At 41.5% G+C, this 22864-nt stretch overlaps 1 protein-coding gene across 1 annotated transcript in view; it reads left to right on the top strand.

The window, feature by feature from the left end:
* The window catches only part of DNER (delta/notch like EGF repeat containing), a 300865-nt gene that overhangs the window by 131248 nt on the left and 146753 nt on the right, over positions 1–22864 (top strand). The gene's annotated exons all lie outside the window — the stretch shown is intronic.

Raw genomic sequence — 22864 nt, 5'->3', positions numbered from 1 at the left:
CTAACACCACATCTGACTCAACCCAACCTTGGTTAGGTGGTTAGAGATGGTGGAAAGGGAATTTTGCCCAGATAATCTGAATTCTAGCCATCCACACATTTCCTCCATTTTAGGTGAGGTTTTGCTTATAATCAAAATTGATTTCTAAGATAATATTTCCAGTGTGGCTCAAAGTGGACAAAGTGTGGGCTCTGGGATCCTGAGACTGTATCTCAGCTCTGGAGAAAGTGTCATAGGTATATGTATGACCTTTGGCACTTAATGTTCTGAATCTCGGTTTTCTTTCCGACTCTTTAGTCTGCTTTCTCCAGGAATTGTGGGCAACTTGAGGCATTGAATGTTGGTCTCTCAGACAAACCCTGTTCCCACTTGATTTAGGCCTGCCCCAGGACCCCTGAGCACAGCACCTCAGCCAGCAATTTACCACTTCTGAGCCTCTGACTCAGAAGGGATCATAACTCTCTTTGGGGTCTCTCTTCCCCACACTCACCCCTTCTCCTGACTTTTCACTGTTTCTCAAACGTGGTTAACTCTGTGATTTAACCTTCTCTAAACTGCCACATGTCCAGTTAGCTGCTTTCAAATTCCTCTGCCCTGGAGTAGAAATGGCCTTGAGAAAGCACGACCCCTCAACCCCTGCCTCCTGTTCCTCCCAAGGCTCCCCTTGGGCAGTTTCCAGAGGACCACCTTTCTCCTAGGTCAGCATTCTGACTGTATCCTGCCAGTTGTCTCACCCAGCAGAGAGTACCTCTGGGGTTGGAACTTGTAACTCTGGCCCCCTAGCGTGCCAATATCGTCAGCTATTTGATTAGAGCTTGTTGCATTGTGTAGCCTCTACTCAAAAACACAGGCTCGAGTTTAGACTCTGCCCATCCCAGTCCGATGCACCCAAGTGGCCCCTGCATCCTCCTGTTAATACCTTCTCCTGTCCAGTCGTATATTCCAACAATCCTCACCTGGAGAATGGGGGTGGGTGGGAGAGAGGCACCTGTCTCTCAAGGGTGTTGGGAGGGTTAAGTGAGATAATGGATGTGAAAATATAAATTATGAATGTTAAGGATGATTCTAGAGTACTTTATTTTTTTCTGAGATAACACTAAATATTTTGCTACATTAAATGGAAAATATATATTGACTTATTCTCCAAGATAAGTGTTTGATGCAAATATCATAATGAAGATAAACTCATAAAATGAAATGCTCAGCTTTATATAATTTGTATTGCGTTTTATATTTGACTGACCCTCTCTGATAAGAAAGTCATTTCCCAGTCTTTGGATATTCAACTGAGGGGAGCAGGGATTTTATTGGGCGGTTAGAAGGTAAGGAGAAATCAGCTGGAAATCAGCTAGGAATGGACATGCGGGAAGAGGAGGGGAGGGTGTTTAAACTTCAGGCTGGTGTTTTTTTTTTTTTTTTTTTGTGGTGAGGAATATTAGCCCTGAGCTAACATCTGTTGCCAATCCTCCTCTTTTTGCTGAGGAAGATTGGCCCTGGGCTAATATCTGTGTCCATCTTCCTCTACTTTATATGTGGGACGCCTGCCACAGCATGGCTTGATGAGTGGCGTGTAGATCTGCGCCCAGGATCCGAACCTGCGAATCCTGGGCCGCCGAAGCGGAGCACGGCAACTTAACCACTATGCCACCAGCCTGGCCCCTCTGGCTGGTGTTTGACTGTTAAGATGGATACTAGATTATCAGTTAGAATTGTGTGATGATGTATTGTCTAGTCAAATCCATATTTTGTTCCTCAATACATTTCAAGTAACTATTATTTACTACCATATCTGTTGTAACAATTTATCTAAAAGGAAATAGTTTGTATATTTTGATAAATATTTTCAATTTTATTTTACATTGATCTTTTTTTCTTTTTAGTAGATTAACCTGCCCTTCTATGACACGAGCTAATATTTCAAGAAAATGTATGAGCTATCACTACTCTTTAAAATGTCATTAATGTTACCAGAAGATATCCATTTGAAATGTTGGCTTACATTTTATACTACTTTTGGTTGTAGCATAACTGTAGCTTTAGACTGATATTGAGGGTAGGGGTGGAGATTAATAGAGAAGGTTTTCCAGCATTAATATAAATTTATTCTTTAGATGTACAGGAATTTTGTGAACTCTAAGAAAATTTGAGCTCATTTTGCTAGCAAAAAATTTCATGGAAAAAAAAATGTATCTTTGGTTGAAATGTATTGTTCCTTAGAGAAAGAATTAAAAAATTTTAATTTGATATATTAATAACTAAATGAAGGAATTCTTTCTCAAAAATTATACTTTAGATTGTGATGAGGAGACAATGATTTTGAGTAACTTTCTTTATTTCTCTAAACCATTATTTTCCATTTTGAAAATTTGTGATCTGATATCTTTTTAAATTTCCTAACTTGAGCTTTCTAAGTGTTTCAAGTGGCTTTGTGATGGAGATCACAATCTTTGAGTGCTATTCTTTTTAAAGGAGCAGACAGTCTTGTCACAAGCTCCTCTGAGGAAGAATGGCCAGCTTCCTAACAATGATAAATTGGCTACACCTACATGCCTCAAGCTAGTTCTTTTACAAAATCCTTTTATCTTAAAGAAACAAGATTTATCTTTGTCATCATCACAGAAGCCTCGTGCTTACTACGTGACGTGTTTAACGTTCTTTTTGTTTCACTTTTTTTTAAAAGCGGTTTTTTAAAATAATTCACTTTTGTAATCCTGGGCTCTGTAGACATAAATACATTTTAACTAAGAACCGAAAGACTATTTTGAAGAGTACAACCGCATTCATTTGACAGATGAACAAATTGATCCTGGAGCAGGTGGGAGAAAACTTCTGTGGCAAAGGGAGAGTCAGCTTCCAGAATTGTGTTGCTGTGTTTAGTCACTGCAGCTCCTTTGTGGAAAGAAACGTGAGTTCACTTTCAGGAATTAAGTGTCTCATCTCTCCCTCTTATTGTCAGTAGATTCCACAGCCATAACTGGTGACCAAAGGTATTTAATATTTCTATGCAACAGAGCAGAGAAGTCCCCTCTGTGTCTTTGAGAGACAAACTCGGTTGCTGTCACCAGCTTTACACAAATATTCTTTTTTAAAGTTCATTGCCGAGAACCTAATTTTAATATTCTACACATTCCAGATAATGACAGTGTACTTATATTGGACTTATTTCAGTGCCCCTACGTTTAATTTTTTTTACAGTTTTCCTTCATTACCATTGCCTTATGAATATTTATACTGTTTCCTAGAAAGAGATGATAGAACATTTCTGTGCCTCAGTGCATCAACCTCTTTCCTCCTGTGTTGTCACCCAATTTCAGCTCTTCCGTCGTCTCCTGAATTATCCCTTCTATTTTTCCGAAATATGTGTCTTCCAAATATGTTATTTGCCTTATGCAATGTTTTGGGGTAAATAGCTGCACTGACCTTTGTTTAGCATTGTCTGCTCCATGGGAAGCATCCAAGGTGCTCGTTAGCTCCCTGAGTGATTCATTGGCCTAATAGTTTGTATCCCCAAATAGGAAAAATTCATTGCTTCAGTTGCTTTTCTATGAAACGCAGTTGCGGCTTGCCTGACTTACGTAAGGTAATTTTTTCGTAACTTGGGGTTGCTTGGAGACATTGCTGTGATGGATGATCTCAGGGGTGAGGGCCAAACCAGCCATCTGGTGTGTGGCCTCTGCGTTAGAAAGCTGTTGGAGGTGATATTTCCTTAGGGTGAAAGCCCCACTGGACTCCTTCTCTAGGCTTTTATTTAAGTCTCTTGTCACCTGCCCTCGGGCATATTTCCCCTTGCTTCTACATGGTGGACCTCTGCCGTGTCACCCACTTCCTGTCGCACCCCCACCTGGACCGTCCCCTCCCACTCCATCTTCTCCATGCCTTAGACCCCCAAATCTATTCCTCAAGACCTCATTTAAACTCTGCTCATTTGACGTGGTTTAGGTCGTAAATGAAACATCACTGGTCTGGATTAAACATAAAAATGCACTTATTTTTATGATATAAATTAGACATTAAAAATGTACTAAAAACTGTAATAAAGAGTTGCTGAAGATTGTACTCTACGTGGATTCTCGTCCTTAAACTCTTACAAGTTCTTACAAACACGCAGACAACCCTGGAATATTCTCATGGTTAGTTCTCCTTTTGATCAGAAAACCCAGCAGGGCACGTCTGCTTTACCCATACTTCCTGTCTCCCTGCTTGCTCAGAGAAACCCTGTTTTCTCCTTCACACTTTTCTCTTTTATGGTCTGTATTTGTTGCTACCTCAATCTGGTATTTCCTCTCTTTCCTCTTCTTTGAAATTATTTTTGTTTTGATCCAGCTCATTCCTCTCTCCATTTTTTCTTTTTTTTGTGTGAAGAAGATCAGCCCTGAGCTAACATCCATGCCAATCCTTCTCTTTTTGCTGAGGGAGACCGGCCCTGAGCTAACATCTATTGCCAATCCTCCTCCTTTTTTTGTTTTCTCCCCTTTTTCTCCCCAAAGCCCCACTAGATAGTTGTATGTCATACTTGCACATCCTTCTAGTTGCCGTACGTGGGACGCCGCCTCAGCATGGCTGGGCAAGCAGTGCGTTGGTGCGCGCCCGGGATCTGAACCCCGGCCGCCAGTAGCAGAGTGCGTGCACTTAACCGCTAAGCCACGGGGCCAGGCCCTCTCCATTCTTTCTTTAGGGTGGTCTAGCTGCTTATATTGGCCTCTTTCTCTTCCCTCATTCTATTCTCCTGCTCATAACCCACTATTTTTTCTATCACTTTTACCATATTTGTACTATTCTTTCTTACACTTTTTAGTACATTTTTATATATAATTTATATCATAAAAATAAGTGCATTTTTATGTTTAATCCAGACCAGTGGTGTTTCATTTATGACCTACTAAAGAGCTGCTCTGATAACTTTAAATTCACTTTAACTTCTCAAAGGAAAGAATGGTGAAAACTGTGGCCCATAGAAATGTCCTTGAAGGAGCTGGAATCACTTCTTCAGGATTGTAGCTGCTAAATTAGCCACAGAACTCAGAAAATCGATGACTTCCAGGTCTTTGTGTCTGATGTCTTAACTGAATTAGAAACTTTCCCAGTCTGCCCATGACTCTTTTGTGCCTCCTGGGAGCTGTAGAGCGCTTTCAATTTCCTTGATGCTAAATTTCTAGTTTAAAAAGATTCTTGTCATGCAAAATGATTTCTAAAGCAGTGCATTCTCTTTATTGTCTTCTCTTGAGAACTAAGGAGGAATAATGCGGTACTTTAGCAGGTGCGATGAAGGTTAAGACTTTCCTTACCGAGGTAATAAGACTGAGCTCGTGCAATGGACCTTCACAGCTCTGGGGTTGAGATCTTTATCGACTTACCTGATACATGTGTCTTCACGGGCGTCATGATGCTTCCACGGAGATACAATCTTTTGTACTCTAACAGTTTATACTGACATGTTTTTTTGAAAAACAAAAATGGAATTTTTAACACACAACCAGCTGATGCTGTTATTCTTAGGCAAAAGTTCCTAATCTGGACTCAATTGGCCCCTGGTTTTGCAGTGGTCATGGGGTCAAAGGTCACTTCCTGGATTCCCATGAATCTCCGGAAGATGCACTGCAGACTTTTATGTGTTTGTGCAAATTTCTTAGGAGAGAGCCAAAAGTTCCTTGAATTCTCAAAGGCATCTGAGTCTCTAAAAATTTTAGAACCACCACTTCAAGCTATGGGTGTGATCCTGTGAGAATATGTATGTTTTTCAATGTTCTCTGCTCATCCAATGATATTTCATTTGATGGATTTACGGGTTTGCCAAGTCTCCATGTCAAGGAACTTAACCTAGTTTCATTTACTTACAGTTTTTTTTTTTTTTTTTGGTGAAGAAGTTTAGCCCTGAGCTAACATCTGTTGCCAATCTTCCTCTTTTTTGGTGAAGAAGATTGGCCCTGGGCTAACATCTGTGCCCATCTTCCTCTACTTTATATGTGGGACGCGTGCCACAGCATGGCTTGGTAAGTGGTGTGCAGGTCCGTACCCAGGATCCGAATCTGTGAACCCCGGGCCACCAGAGGGGAGCTTGTGAACCCAACCATTATGTCGCTGGGCCGGCCCCCGGCTTACACTTTTAGGCAGCAGGGTTGTGGGAAATACTCAGTTCTGTATTAGTTTAGAAAATACGCATTGCATGCCTCTTATTTCCCAGGTACTGTGCCAGTCTGGAAATGCAAAGATGACTTAGATGTGGTCTCTGAGTATGTGGGCAACGAAGGTGGAGACAAGGGACGTGCAAAAGTGGGGTTCAGAGGAGGGAGCAGCTAACTCTGATGAGGGAGTTATGGCAGGCAGAGTATTCTCCTTGGCAGTACAAAGGGCGGTGTATGGCATTTTCATGGCACAGCAGTCTGTGTCATTAATATAATTTAATAATAGTCCAGAAATTGACTAACGGCCATCACAACTGGAAATAGAATATAATTTCTACAAGCACTTAACAGAACCTTTGAAAATCCCATCCACTCCTCCAACTGCCTCTTATCTTGGATATGAACAAATTTATATACAGTTAGGTGCTCAAGGTGGGAATTTTGTTTCCTGGGTCCTCTGTTTATCCTCAACAGGCAACGGAAGGACCTTCTAGTCTTTGACATGACTTTCCAGGTAGTCCTTTGGAATCCTTTAATAAAGCTCTATTTCTTATTCTTGAACTCTCTCTCTCCCTTCCCTTCTGGGTAGACGATTCCCATAAGCCTTGTCCTTTAACATGTAAGTTTCAAAAGTACTTTAGCTGGAGTTGTTGTCTCATCCTGTAAATTTGATGAAGCGAGGGATTTGGGCGAAAGTGCTCCTAAAAGCCAGGGGACACCATGAGGACTATGCTAGTTGGGGTAAGGGCAGTGGGCAGTATTCAAAGGGGAAAAGTTCCAAGAGAAAAGTAGACAGGAGATTTTCTTAACATCATAGTTTGGCTGGAGAGCTCCCTGAAGCCATGCATAGGGGCCAATATTCATTTTTTTGCATGTGCCTATTTTAGCAATTTAGGCATCAGATCTCTAGATGAGTCTTACTTTATTTCAGCCATTTCTTGATGAATTCCTTTGCGTCTTGCTCAGGAGTTAAAGGAGCCCGGAGATAAATAGGCCAGATAGTGGTCCTCCCCACCTGGTGTGCTTCTCCATCTTGTTACCAGCTGGCTTCCAGCTCCTCGTGACCACTTCCTGGCCATGAGGACCATGTGGAGCAGCCGGGCTCTGGCTCGCTGTGGAAGACTCAGGGTGGCAAGGAAGGGGTGGGAAGAGATATGGGCCAGGTACAGACCAAGGCATGTCGGAAGCAAGGATTACCATTGGAGTAAAGTTACTTAGCTTTCATTTTTCTCTTACTTGTCAGAAAAGGCCGCCGAGAGATGCCGAACCAAACTGGTAATTCAATTCTTGCAACTCCGAAGACTTTATGTCTTGATTATCTCTCCTCTGCATACTCTTTAAGTTATATTTTTCCTAACTCTGATGTCCATTTTAATTTGTATTTCACTATTTAGTGGTGTGTATTTTCTGTAAGCCCCTCAGATCTTATGGAATAAGTTAGCATATAAGGAAATAAGATATTGGTTGGGGCACTTAAAATTTCAGAATGTTCTTTACTATATCTTGAATATATTCACTGATTATGATATTTTTTAGATCTATTGGTATAAGGATGGGTGTTTGCATCCCAGCTCTGACCCAGTAAAGCAGGGTTGTACCTCTGAGATGTCTTCCTTATCTCTCGTAACTCATTTTTCTTGTATATAGGCTGCTGCCGGACTATTTTCCAAAATCACCCCTTTCATTCTCGTACTGTCAGACCCTGCATTCTCCAGATGTGCTTAGTTTCATGAAGCCTTCAGTCTCCAAGTCATTCTCAAACGAGTCTGCAATATTTTATTAGCTATTATTGGTGGAGGTGGATCGAATATTCGTCTTACATCCAAATCTGGGTTTCTGAAGTCTCTGGCCCCTTGGCTGTACACTGAGCTGGAACCTAAGCGCACGGGTGCTGAGCCTCGTCCAGCTTCCTGGAGTGAAATGTAATTCCTGCAAGCATAATGCCCCACTGTCTCTAGTCACCCCTTCACAACTGTCATCCTGGCCAGGTGCCGTGCCCATGGTAGGCCCCCATCTCTGTGGTCTGGACCTTGCCTTCATGATACCCTGAGCAGTTCTGCCTCGGACCACACCCAACCCTTCCATACTGACGCCAGCCCTGAGTCAGGCTGCATTTTCCCCACCAGTGAGTCTTGTGGGTTGGATAGCTGGTCACCCTTTCCAGATGTTCACCTAACCCCAGCACTGCAAGTTTCCCGTTTGTTCCTGTCTCTGTACAGCTGGCATCATTTTTTCCCAGCTCTGTCTCCTTCTCCTTCTTCCAGCTCTTTTATAAACTCTTTGCTAAACAGCCATTTAAGTCTGTTTTCCCTCTGATAATCGCATTTACAGCCAGCCTCACACAACATAGTGTCTGAATGTTCCATATCCTCCTTTTTTTTGTATGTTGATTTTATGTCTTTGATTAGACTGTAAACTTCTAGAGAGTTTCATAGCTCCTTGCACCACGATGGCCACAGGGTAGTCACCTGAGTGATGAGATTTTGTTCATATGTAACAGCTATTCTGCTCAGTAAATTCCACGTGAGGAAAATTTCCAGCTGCAAATGTCAGTCTTAAGAATTCTTTGTGTATTTTCACAACCCACCTCTGTGACATTTAAACTTTCCCCCCTTTTATTACATGAAAGTGTTTTACAGTATCAAATACAAAAAAAAAAAAAAAAAGAAAAGAAAGAAAGAAAAACTTTTCATCATTCTTTCGGGACTGCTACAGTTTGCATTTTGTCCTTTAAGAAATCTTGCTCTGGGGGCCCCGGGTGAAATAGTCAAAGTTTGGAAAGGATACCAGCTGTGGAATCATTAGCATCTTCTTTTGCTAAAAGCTTAAGATTTAACAGAGAAAATGCAAATATTTCACCTTTTCATGGTCATCTGAAAACCGCAGTTGAATATGGTACATTGAACTCCCTGAAATAGAGGGGAAAAAATAAAACTTGGGAATGTTCAAATACAAAGCAATAGTTGAAAGAGAACAAAAGCAGAGGAAGCACAAGGCTGCCCTGAACAGCATAATTTAGAGAACATTCCTACGGCTCACATTTGCCTGGTTGGAAGATTTCTATTAAATTTAAATTTTACTTAAAGTGAAGTCGTATTTCAATATTATTGACAATCAGGATTCTTCTTTTTTATCTTCTTTTTATTATTGGTAATGACTATTAGAATTTTTTTTATTAGTTGGCCTGAATGTCAATGCCTTGCTCCTATCTTCCTAAATATTGTCATGGTCAGCATCAGTTATTTATTGGTACCTATTGATTGTGGTGATAAACCAAGCGTTGTTTAAAAAAAAAAGCATTACATCATGGAGACACATGGTCTCTATAGTTGACAGTCTATGGTTCACTGGGGCCCACTGAGTGTTGGTTTCCCAGACTGTGGTAGAATTGGGGCAGGTGATCAAAGATGAATGAGATGTTTCTCCTGCCCTTCAAGACGGTCCCTGGAATCAGTTTGGTAGAAAGGCAGATTGCTGGTCTGCCCACAGACCTGACTGCTGCACAGAAGAATCCTTCACAAGCTCCTCAGGTCATTCTTTTCACACCATAATTTGTGCAAATTCTAGGAGCTAATCAAGAAGTAAAAGACAACTGTACAGTAGAGTAAAACCAGTCTGAGTCCATGCATGTGGGCACGACTGTAAATTACTAAGGAGCTTCTGTCGATTTCAAGCAGTAGTTTCAGAATTTAAGAGAAGAAAGAGGCTATAGGTAATTCTTCTATATTTTAGGCCTGATGCATTAGGCGGAGGGGTTTGCTTGGTTTCAAGAAGCAAACTCAAGCTATGTCTTTCTTTTTTTCGTGGTAACATTGGTTTATAACATTATGTAAATTTCAGGTGTACATCATTATATTTCACTTTCTGTGTAGATTACATCATGTTCACCACCCAAAGACTAATTACAATCCATCACCACACACATGTGCCTAATCACCCCTTTCACCCTCCTCCCTCCCTCTTTCCCCTCTGGTAACCACGAGTCCAATCTCTGTCTCTATGTGATTGTTTGTTGTTGTTTTTATTTTATGTTTATGAGTGAGATGATACGGTATTTGACTTTCTCCCTCTGACTTATTTTGCTTAACATAATACCCTCAACGTCCATCCATGTTGTCACAAATGGCCAGATTTCATCATTTCTTATGGTTGAGTAGTGTTCCATTGTGTATATATACCACATCTTCTTTATACATTCGTCCCTTGATGGGCACCTAGGTTGCTTCCAAGTCTTGGCTATTGTGAATAATGCTGCAGTGAACATAGGGGTGCATGTATCTTTACACGTTGGTGTTTTCAAGTTCTTTGGATAAATACCCAGCAGTGGAATAGCCTGGAATGTATGGTAGTTCTATGCTTAATTTTTTGAGGAATCTCCATACTGTTTTCCATAGTGGCTGCACCAGTTTGCACTCCCACCAGCAGTGTATGAGAGTTCCTTTCTCTCCACATCCTCTCCAACACTTGTTTCCTGTCTTGTTAATTATAGCCGTTCTCACGGGCATGAGGTGATATCTCATTGTAGTTTTGGTTTGCATTTCCCTGATAATTAGTGATGTTGAACATCTTTTCATGTGCCTATGGGCTATCTGTATATCTTCTTTGGAGAAATGTCTGTTCAGATCTTTTGCCCATTTTTTAATTGGGTTGTGTTGTTGAGATGTGTGAGTTCTTTATATATTTTGGATATTAACCCCTTATTATATATATGGTTTGCAAATATCTTCTCCTAATTGTTAAGTTGTCTTTTCGTTTTGTTGATGGTTTCCTTTTCAAGCTATGTCTTTATAGCCATAAATTCTCTCTCCCTCTCCCTCCCCATTCTGCCTCATTTTCTCTCCCTCTCCCTCAGCCCTTTATTTAAAAAATAGAGATAGCACATTTTACTTATAGTTTAATTTGGAAAAATTAAATAGTAAGGAAAGTTATTTTTATATTTTAAAGAATTTTTTTGTTAACTCTGGAAAGAAATACCTATCACTTAACTGATACTCGTGAGTTTTAACCCAAATGTTATCCACAGAATTTGATTAAAATATTTCTTTAAAACTTTCCCTGCTTCTTTTAACTTAGAGCTAAACCTTCTCAGGGCTTTGCCAGTTTACTGTCAAAAGCTTTTCTTAGTTTTTGTCAGTGCAAATTTCAACTAAGAAAGTAATTTCTTTAATTGCCTTTTTTACAGCCAAATTTCTGCTCCTCCATAGCATCTCTTCTCTATCTTCTTTCTAAGGAGGAGGGAAAGGAGAGAGGGAGAGAGGCAGGGAGAGAGAGAGGGAAAAAAGGAAGAAGGAGAGAGAGTGATGGAGAGGGGAGGCGGGGGGAGAGAGAGAAAGAGAGAGAGAGAGAGAGAGAAAGACTGATTCTCAAGGCTAAATATATAAACCTCTGGGACTATGGTTTCCTCGTACCAGAAAGCAATTTTCCAATTTACTCTATTTTGGAAAATAAAAAAAGGCTCTACTGTCTATTTCTTGCTCTAAAGGTAATATATGCAAGACAGATAGGAAAAATTGAAATGTACTTTCCTGTAATCCCCCATCCCGCCATTGACAACCAGTGTTTACATTTTGTGGTATTTTCTTGCAGATACTTTTCTTTGTGTGACAGTGTTTGCATGTATACACACACTTTTTTAGAAAGAAGAATGCATTCATATGCTGTCTGGTTATTTGCTTTGTCACTTAATGTATCACTGACATTCTTTTGTGTTAATAAATATAAACCTATAGTATGCTTGTTAATGGTAGTATGGTGTTCCATTGAATCAATGTACTATAATTTATTTAATCAATATGCTATTTTTAAACAATTAGCTTCTTTCTTTCTTTCTTCCTGTCTTTTGCCTCATTAGACAGAATTTCAAACATCATCATAACCTCATCTTTGTATGTTTTCTGATGATCTATTCGGGCTGAATTCTCAGGTATGGAATTTACTGGATCAAAGGGTTTTAACATTTTAATGACAAATTTGATATATATTATCAAATTGTCCTTAACTTTCTTCCAATTTTCTCTTACGGCAGCCAGTTTATCTTTGGAATTGTGCATTGTTCCCCCTCCATCAACTTTTGGCTAGATGCTGTTAACTAGATCCAACTCGAAATTTACATACATCTCTTAGCAACTTCCTTAGCAATCTGAAACTTTTAGGGATCTCCTCAAAGAGAAAGTGGTCATTAACAGTTTCCAGAAAAAGGACCGTACAAATCTCTTTAAGCAGAAGATTTGTCAAGTGTTTTCATCACGATATCGTGTTTGCACGTCAGGGTAATGGTAAGTATAACAGTTTCATTGTATTATTGCCTTTGCACATCAGAGTAAATGTAAAATGGTGAGAGGAGGATGGGGAATGAGCAAGTGGTTGCTGCTTTCATGTCCCTATCACGCTGTCAAGTTCTAGTGACATTTCTCCCATTTAATGTTATGCAAAGAACGTTCGTATTCCAGAAGACTACAACCCCTGATTCCATTTCCATCGTCTTCTCTTAGATTCTTTTGCTTCCCCACTTCAATATCCTGAAGGTAGATATTTAAGTTCCATTTATCATAGACTTTTAAAAAAAATTTTGTTGAGGTCACGTTGGTTCATAACATTACGTAAATTTCAGGTGTACGTCATTATATTTCGGCTTCTGTATAGATTGCATCGTGTTCACCAGCAAAAGTCTAGTTTCCATCCATCACTATACATATGTCCCCCTTTACTCCTTTCTCCCTCCCCCTACCATAGACTTTTTATGAGGTCAGGATTATTCCATGAGAATGGGGCAAAGGATTTTCCAGAAAAGACAAATATTTTGAAAACCCCTCAGGGACGTTTTAGAGACGATCATTTGAATTTGACACAAAATCATGGTAGTTGTAATTGTTTTTCACAAAGATCTCGGGTATAAAACTCAGAGCAACAAGTAAATGGATAGAAGTAGGTCATGTCAGCAGGACACATTGTCTAGTTTTTGGTGAGGAATATAAATAATTAGGATTGCATTTGAAAAAGACTCTCTTGCTTTCTCCTCTCTAATGCTCTGTCTGACATTTGGGTTTTGAATGCCGTGATATTTTTGGTATTCACATGCATCCTTAACAAATAGTGCTCTCATGGCTGTCCTATTTTAATGCTGTAATTGTGAGTTTGACCTACAAAAATTATATTTGCTTGGTAGACAAACGGAAAATCTCCTTAAATGAATACACTGACAAATACTGTTTGGCTACATCACTTGTAACAGAGGACAGCCTCTGGAATACACCCATGTTAAAAAACAAGATCTACATCAGCTGCTCATCCTTACACATCCCTGTTTAACATCAACAAACGTTTATCAATTAATTACTATGTGTAGGACACTGTGCTCAGTACTGGGGATACAAAGAAATAGAAGGTCCCAATTCCTGACTTTGAGAGATTTTAGCTTCCAGGTACACAGGATATACTCATTACACAACCCAGATAAATCTTGTTGTCCCATGGCTCAGCCTTGTTCATAAAGTCACATTCAAATAAACATAGTCCAGTAGCCAAAAAATGAATTAAAACACTTTAAATCTTTATTCATCTTTTTGAGGGGATGTGAATAGGAGTGGGAAAAATGCTTTCCTTCTGTGCAGCAAAAATCTTAACAATCTTATCTCTTCCTCTCTGCTCTCTTAATCGTCCCCATGTGTTTGGCACTCGCTTTGTGGAGTTCTCTCTCCCACCCTCAACGTCTACTACCCCAAATCTCAGCCCAACAGCCAGCCTTTGAGGCTTTCCCTTCCTTTCTCTTCTTGTTCTTCTGGGTCTTTCTTTGGTATATCAGTGTAGCCTCTCTGTTTGTTTGTTTTTAGTTCTTTTATCTGTCTTGTCTGTGACCTGGTTTCTCCACTACAAAGAACTTGCCTGGGACCTGACCCAGCAAGCAAGAGTCCTTCCCCCTTAGGAGCTGAAGTCAGAGGAGGATTGTAAATATTCATGTAATAAATCTTACTCTTGTTAGATATTAATGATTTTGAGATGGTGTTGCACATAAAGTGGCAAATAAGAAGATGAAGGAGTGTATATTAACTATCAGATGAGTCATAGTCAGTTTAAGGGCTACACGAACTCAGAGGGGAAGAATTATCACCAACAGGAACATTGGGGCTTTAGACTTGTGTAGCTTGACCTTGGTCTTGAACTGAAGAGTAGATATGAGAGGGAAAGACATTCAGAGTAAGAGGAGTAGTGTGAGCAATGATGTGGGAGGGAGAATGTGTGATTCAGAATAACAGATCAGTTTGACTGGAGCAGTGGATTTCAGTAAGGAAGCCATGGAAAATTAGCAAGAGGACAGCTTGTAGGCTGTGGTGTCCAAGATTTTGAGCAGGGGAGGAAGTGCAGGTTGTGACAATGGCGATGGTGTAATATGGTGAGTACTGCGGAGTGGCTTCTGGTGGTGAAAATGAAGGGTCCAGATCCGCTGGGAATGGCAGCTGAAAGCAGGACAGTGGGTACCGGGGACATCGTGAACGTAGATTCTCTAGACTTGGTTGTATGTGAGGCAAGCAGAGTCAAGTGATAGATTTCAGGGTTTCAAATAGGGAGGTATTTTTAATAGGAATATACTAAGTTGGAAAGAAAGGCTGTCTTTTGAAAAGAGCAGTTGCATTCAGTGTGGGCGAGTTTGGGACATTCAGCAGGCAGTTGGGAAGCAGAACCACAGTTCAGGAGGGGGTCTAGGGCTGCACCGAGACTTGGGAGTCTTCTGCGTTGAGGTTAGAACTGAAGCTACTGGGAAGGAAGGAACATATCAGGACAGAGGGTGTAGGTGGGGAAGGGGATTGGGGAAAACGCCACTGTTCAGCTGTGTGTAGATTTGGGAGGAGAAAGTGAGCGAGCCAAAGAGCAGGGAGCCTAAGGAAGAAATGGTGGGAGGGGGTGGGAGGGGAAAAGCGAATCAGAGAGGGGAATTTCAAGGTTCCAGATCTTGGAGGCAGAGTCGTTTTGAGTGGCCGTAGACTCTGAGTGTGGCCTTCCCGTCTCCGATGAGGCAGTCTCCTCCTGCCCATCAGTCAGGCCCCAAGCCTTCACATCACCCTTGAGCGTTTTTCTGTCACTTCCAGCATCTGTGTACCAGGAGGTCCCTTTGGCTCCGACTTGAATGTATCCTGAATCTGACCACATCCCTCCGCCTCCACTGCTCTACCCTGGCCAGGACCCAGCCTCTCTCACCTGACCGTCCTCCGTGTTTTGACCCTGCCCCCTACAGTGGGGCCATATTTGGGGAGGACCATATCCCACCTCTGCTCACAACCCCCCAGTGTCTCCCATTTCTCTTAGAGTGGAAGCCAAGACTTGAAGTCCTCCGAGGTCTGAATATCTGTCCCTTAATTCTCTGACCTCATCTCCTACGACTCTCCCTCTTGTTCCCACCATGTGGATTATTTCTAGAACTTCCCAGGCAGCATCCTCTCTCGGGGCCTTGGTACCAGCTACCCCATCACCTTGGCTCAGTCCCTTACCTGCCTACTGTCCTCGCTTACCTGCCACCTTCTCAGTTTGGCTTGTGCTGACCACTCTCTTGTGCAACTGCAACCTCCCTTCTCTTCATTTGTGCCCCTAGTACCGCACACGCCCTTACTCCGGCCTCCTTTTCCCCCCTAGACCTTATCGCTTTCTATAAGAGAATATAATTTATATGTTTATTAACGGTGCTGCTGGAATGTAAGCACCTGAGGGCAGGATACTATGTCTGGCCTGGTCACTGTTGTATCAGAAGCACTTCATGCAGTGCCTGCTTCATAATAGGCACCTAATAAATATTTAGTGAATGAATAAATTCAATATTGAATTATTGAATTACTGGGAAGTAATCAGAGGGGGATTATTTTGTAAGTGTGGAAACTCAACTTAAACTTGCTTATGCAAAACAACCAAAAAGCCAGCAAGCAAAGGTCGTGGGTGAGAGTCTTATGCAACTGAAGGTCCAGGTGTGGATCTGGTTTCAATAAGTGTCACAGGAAATTTGATCAGAGAGATCTCCTGCAAGAAAATTACAGCCCTCGGAAAGATTTGGTTTTGGCTTGTTTTAGATTTTGTACATCTGATCTTATTTTGTAGAATACATTGTTGAGATATGTAGATAAACATACACCTACATCCATCCATCATACATAGATACACACGTAGGTGCACATATGCATGTATAGATATACACAGGTGGACATGCACACACACATGCTCATTTGTGTATATACATGTACACAGACGCACATCCATGCATGGATTCACACATACAGAGATGCACAGATGTATACGCGCATACCTGGTTTAAAAGATTTGGGCCGGCCCCATGGCTTAGCTGTTAAGTGCGCACGCTCCGCTGCTGGCGGCCCGGGTTCGGATCCCGGGCGCGCACCGACGCACCTCTTCTCCGGCCATGCTGAGGCCGTGTCCCACATACAGCAACTAGAAGGATGTGCAACTATGACATACAACTATCTACTGGGGCTTTGGGGAGGAAAGGGGACAAAAAAGGAGGAGGATTGGCAATAGATGTTAGCTCAGAGCCGGTCTTCCTCAGCAAAAAGAGGAGGATGAGCATGGATGTTAGCTCAGGGCTGATCTTCCTCACACACTCAAAAAAAGAAATGGAAGCTAGGAAAGAGCGGGACCCACCTGATGTGTTTGATCATTTTATCTTTGTTTCTGATGAACAAAGATTCATTTTGTTTTGTTTTGTTTTTGGACCTCTGCCTCTCACACTGTGCTTCCTGTTAGATTTTCCAATAGTGAAGGCAGTCTGTTCAAACAAAGTTAGATTGGGATTCTGGACAGTAAATGTTGTAAGGGAGACGGAGAGAATTTGTAATTGGATGCATTGACTAGTACAGAAAGAATCGATTATCAGATAGCATTCTCAGGACTTTCGTAAAGACCGAAGCATAAATAAAATCTGTTCTGGACTGATAAAGGAAACCCTTTTCAGCCCACTGAGCTGACGGTCACACTGAATTAAAGAATTTAATTTTGAGAGATGGCTGATTGGGAACGGGGACAGTCTGTAATTCGTTCTTTCTTGGTAAGCCTCCGAAGCAGGATTGGCAGTATTCTTCATGATCTGGAGCAGGGCATGGTTTATAATAAGGCTGGCCTCCTAAACTGGTTTGGGGCTCTGTGTTCAGGGCAGCTCCTGGCTGAGGTTGAAGCCACTTTGCTGCCTGGTCAGCTGTTGTTGATTACTGCATCCACCGAGGCTGTTAGCTAGAGCAGGAGGTGGGGGAAGTTGGTTCTTATCACTAACAGCTTTCTTTTCTCGGTTCCTTTTTTCTCTTTGCTACTTTGTCCCTATTGTATCCTATGTTTGCAGGTACCACACTCAGCTCGCTTGTCCTCCCTCTCCCCCTCTCTCCCTTCTTCCCTCCCCAAAATATTTGTTGAGCACCTACTGAGTTAGGTGCCTGCTGGGCTCTGGCAATAGAGCAATAAACAAAACAAACAAAAATCTTTGCCCTCGTGAATCTTATGTTTTAGTGGAGTAATGGGTAATAAAGAAATAATTCTGCAAATAAATAGAAAATTGCAACTGTGATAAGCACACTGTGCTGTGACCAAGTTGGTAATAAAAATCTGACATTACTTTGAGGCAGTGGGGATCACTTCCTTGAAGAAAGATGATTAGGCTGAGATATTAAGCAGGCAGTGGGGAAACCTATCCAGGCAGAAGGCTGGAACTGCGTGTGCAAAGGCCCTGTGGTCAGAGAGAATGCATAATATCAGAGGAACTGCAACAGGGCCACGAGGCTGGAGCTCAGAGAGCAAGAGTGACAGAAGTGGAAACGTGGTGGGGAGGTAGGCTGGGTCAGCTGTGCTGTGGAGGCCACATTAAGATCCTAGTGGCAGTGAGGAGCCGTTGAAGGGAAGGAGCTGATGAAGACATTTATCCTGTGGCAGGTCCCTACTGAAATATATGCATTGTAACTTGGCAGAAAAGAAGTCATCCTTAAGACAGCAGCTGCCATACCTGACAGTCAGATGCCTGGGGGAGTTGATACACCCGCCTGCGCCTTTGGCAATGTCCCCAGCGGTTCTGATTCACTGGGTCATAGTGGAGCCAAAATAATAGTTTATTAAATAAACTCTGTAGGTAATTCTGGTTCTAAGCCTTTGTGAGCCTGATGGGAGAGGGGCTAGGTGGTGGAGATCTCTCTGGAGCTCCAGAAGGTGGAACAGATAGGTAAGGCTGCCTCTGAGCATCTTGAGGACTGCGGCTGAGGGAGTGCCTCTTCTTGTGATGAGAATGCTAATATGAGCTAGAAATAGCTCTACCAAACAGGCTGAATCTGAGTCAACCCCTCCACATCTCCCAATTCTTTTCTCTCAAATCATGGCGTGTCGTTGGGGCTTCGTTGCAATACATTGGCTCGTTCTATTTTTAGTGCAATAAATACCTGCACTGAAAAATAAAGTTCTTATGCGTAAATCAAGAAGCAAATGCATCCAAAATTAGGAATCTCACCAAACACTTGTAAATTCCGGTAACGTCTTTCATATGACCTTGAAGTTACCGGTTTTGTCGGTGGCCACTTAAATGTGGGATTTTGAATCAAAGCAGAGCAAAGAGATGTAACAGAACCAAGGCAATTGAAAGATCATGTTCACAACGCTTGCAGCAGCCAAGGAGGGAAACACGTCAATCAACAGCTTTTCATGTGAGCTCATCTGAAGGAAGGCCCCGTTCCCTGACTCCTTAATGTTTATAAAGTCATCCACAGCCCTATTAGCTGTGCATTTATAGTCTCCCATTACCCTCACATCAACACACAGAAGTGATTAATTATTTTGGCATTCATAGTAATGCTATTAATCAGGATGCATTCATTGGGTATTAATGACTGGGTGTGCTGGGCAATTGTATATGAGTTCTACAGTAATTTAGCAATTGATTTACTAGTATCTGATAAGTTGAAACTGGACTAATGGAAGATGAAGTGATACAGTTCTAACTGATTATGAAAAGGCAATCAAAACGACATTGAAAAGAAGATTAAATAAATGAAGAATTTCAATTCTATGTGAGCCAACAAAATTTCAAAGGAAAGTGCAAATTAATTTTCATGTTCTACCAATGAGTATTCAGGAACTGGCATTAAAAAATGTGTCCACTTAGGATGTGGTTTTCATGTGCAATGAGAAATTTTTTGCTAAATGGAGATTACTTAATGCCAGAAATAGGCACATGGAGAGATATGACAGGTCTAGTTGTAAAGTTTGCTTCAAAAAAGGATTTTATAATTTGAATATTTTTATACCATTATGCCCATTATATTGGCCAGTGTCTCTTGTGTTAATTGCTGGTTATACCTTAAAAAAAAGTCTTTTAATCCTGTGGATTATAGCCATTCTTCACTTTTTCACATTTTTTCTTTTACATATTTAATTAAAGTCTAGAGCCTAACTTTTAAAGTAGAACCTAGACATGAATTATTCAAAATGGCAGATAATAAAAGTCTCTTTACTATGAATATATGGAGTACTTTTATTTGGACATTACTTTTACATTGTAGCAATAATTTTTAAAAGTTGCAATAATTTTTTAAAAAATTACATTTGAAAGGTTTGACACGAGAGGGGCTGAGTTAGGTGACTTTCTAAGTGACCTCCTTGCTTGCATCCCGGCACTGCTGTTTTCCCGGGGGACATACTTTCCCAGAGCCTTTTCCTCAGACCCACATAGGCCTAAGTTCCATTCAGGACCCCATTTTAAGTAGATGTTGGTTGTTGATGTTGCTGTTGATGATAGTGATGATGATGATGGTGATGATGTTGGTGGTGGTGGTGGGGGTGATGATAATGATGATGATAGTGGTGTTGGGGGTGATGATGATGATGGTGGTGGTGGTGGTAAAAGTGATGATGATGGGGGTGATGGTGCTGGTGGTGGTGAATGATGGGGGTAATGATGGTGATGGTGGTGACGATGGTAGTGATGATGATGGGGGTGATGATGGTGGCGGTGATGATAGGGATGATGATGATGGGGGTGATGGTGGTGATGATGCTGATGGTAATGATGGTTACTGTGGACTGAATGTATCCCCCTCAAATGTATATGTTGAAACTGTAACCCCCAATGTAATGGTATTTGGAGGTGGAGCCTTTGGGAGGTAATTAGGGTTAGATTAGTTCATGAGGGTGGAGCCCCCATTATGAGATTAGTGCCCTTATAAGGAGACGAAGGGACCGGAGCTTTCTCTTTGCCGTATGAGGGTACATTGAAAAGTCGACTGTCTGTGAACCAGGAAGAGGGTCCTGACCAAGAACCTGACCATGCTGGCAGCCTGATCTCAGACTTGCAGCCTCCAGAACTATAAAAAATAAGTATTTATTGTTTAAGCTATGCAGCCTGTGCTATTCTATTATAGCAACCCAAACTGACTGAGACAATGGTGTGGTGATGGCGGGCTGATGGTGGTGGTGGTGATTATGATGGTGATGATGATGATGATTTTTACAGTCCTTACCATATGCTTCACTGTACTAAAAGCTTTGCCCATATTAAGACTTTTAATGATAACTGCAACCCCAAGAAATAGATAGTATTATTATCTCTGTTTCAGAGAGAAGGAATCCAAGGCATGAAGGTGTAAACAACTCTCCCAAAGTCACAGAGCTGGTGAGAACTCAGACCATCTTGTGGTAGAGCCTGGTGTAATCTCCCGTTACCCTCATGTCAGCATGGGCCTGGTTACTCATTTTAGTATTCACTGTCAAGCCACTGATCAAGAGGTGTTCATTTGGAAATAATGAATGGATATTGTGGACAATTAACCACTTCTGTAATGTGAAACATGCACTATAATACAGAATACGTAAAATGTTGAAATCAAATTATAGAATATACCTACCTATTAATGTGTATATTTAGGATATCCCTATATAACAAGAGGAATGACATTAGATATTTTTCCTAAGCTGGTGCTCGAGTCCCAATTTCCTCCCACTCCTCCCCTGTCTGATATAAGGTGAGCCACTTCGATGGGCAGCCCTGCTTTGTAAATACTAAGGAAGAGGAAGGAGAGGGGGAAGTGATGGAGTTAGTATTTTGTGAGTTTGTGACGCTAAGTAGTAGCTAAATGGTGATTCCTTCTAAGTCAAATGGCAGAGGTGGTGGGATGTGGCACAGAAGAAGGAGTTTTACATGATTCCTTTGCATGCCTGTGTTGGTTAGGGTACATCTCAGCCGTTGCAATAGAGAGACCTCAAATACAGTGACCTAAATAAGTTCCAAGCTAATTTCTCTCACATTACAGCCTCGAGGTAGCTGTCCAGGACTGAGAGGGCAGCTCTGCACCCTCAGCGCACACAGTCCATGTCTGGATTCAAACTGGCTGCCACAGCTGTCACCATCACTTTGGCATGTCAGCCAGTGGCAGAGGAGAAAGGGCAAGGGAGCACTTGCTCAGTCTTCTTAAACTTACACCACAGAAGTGCCACACACCCTGTCACTGAGGAGAGGCGTGCTCTTCAGCTGGGTGGCCCAGTTCCCAGCAAACACTCCAGATTCTATTATTAAAGGAATATGGGGAGAAGGGATACCAGTGGGCAACTAGCAGTTACTCTCATGTTGAAATACTCAGGTCTTACTTAGGACACATAATGAGTCTAATATTAATAAAGAAAGGAGTGTGGTAGGGTGAACACCTTCTTGGAAAAAAAATTAAACAAAAATACAGCATTCTGGGCTACTAACCCTTTGCTGTGGAAATAGGTATTTCGTTTTGGAAAAGTGTGGAATGTCAACCTAAGAACTCTCAATCTAAACTTTCTTGTTAATTTTTTAGCCTGAGTTTCCATATTGAATTTTCAGTTTTCTCTGAGGGATGAATAGACAGAGGGTGTTGCTGAGATGCTGATAAAGTTGGGAGGCGGTTAAGGGCCGCTGTATCTGACAGTAAGATTTATTGAGAATAAATCAATCTCTCTTCAAGTGATAGCACGTTGATTGTATTTTTTTCTATAATATCTTCCCATTATCTTTGCAATTTCTTTTTCTTTTTAGAGCAAATGATAATTCCTAATATATGCTTTTCATAGTCATTCGGCTAGGTGTGATCTACCTAATGATTTAGATGAGTGATAATGGTAAAAGTATTTAGTCTATTGCTCTTATGTGCCATTGTGTCTCCTAATTCAGAAAGCATTTTTGGCCATACCTTACTCAGGAACCCACAGAAAATAAGATATTCTGTATGGGTGAATTTTCCAAAAAGGAATTTACTATTTTGTTTTTTTTTTGAGGAAGATTAGCGCTGAGCTAACATCTGTTGCCAAGCCTCCTCTTTTTTGCTGAGGAAGATTGGCCCTGGGCTAACATCTGTGCCCATCTTCCTCTACTTTATGTGGGACACCACCACAGCATGGCTTGATAAGCGGTGTGTAGGTCCACGCCTGGGATCTGAGCCTGTGAACCCCGGGCCACCTAAGCGGCATGCGTGAACTTAACTGCTATGCGGGCTGGCCCGCAATTTATTATTTTAAGCATCAAAACTTAAAAGCAAGCAAGCAAGCCGCAACAAAACCCAGCCTTTACATGGAAATCTAAAGAAAGCTTTGTTTAGAAAAGCTAAAAAGACCTTGAATGAGGTCCTGGGATGCTCGGTGTGGCCAGACAGGTTTGCAAGTGAGTGAGACATCATTGTATTAGTACATGGGCATAGTGACAGCTTTTTAAAATGCTTATTCAATTTTCCCCCTTCTCCTAGTCTGACTGCCTTCTGCAT

Source organism: Diceros bicornis, chromosome 37 (genome assembly GCF_020826845.1).
Source record: "Diceros bicornis minor isolate mBicDic1 chromosome 37, mDicBic1.mat.cur, whole genome shotgun sequence".
In the NCBI taxonomy this organism is placed as follows: Eukaryota; Metazoa; Chordata; class Mammalia; order Perissodactyla; family Rhinocerotidae; genus Diceros; species Diceros bicornis.
This window is presented reverse-complemented; position numbering and strand designations above follow the sequence as displayed.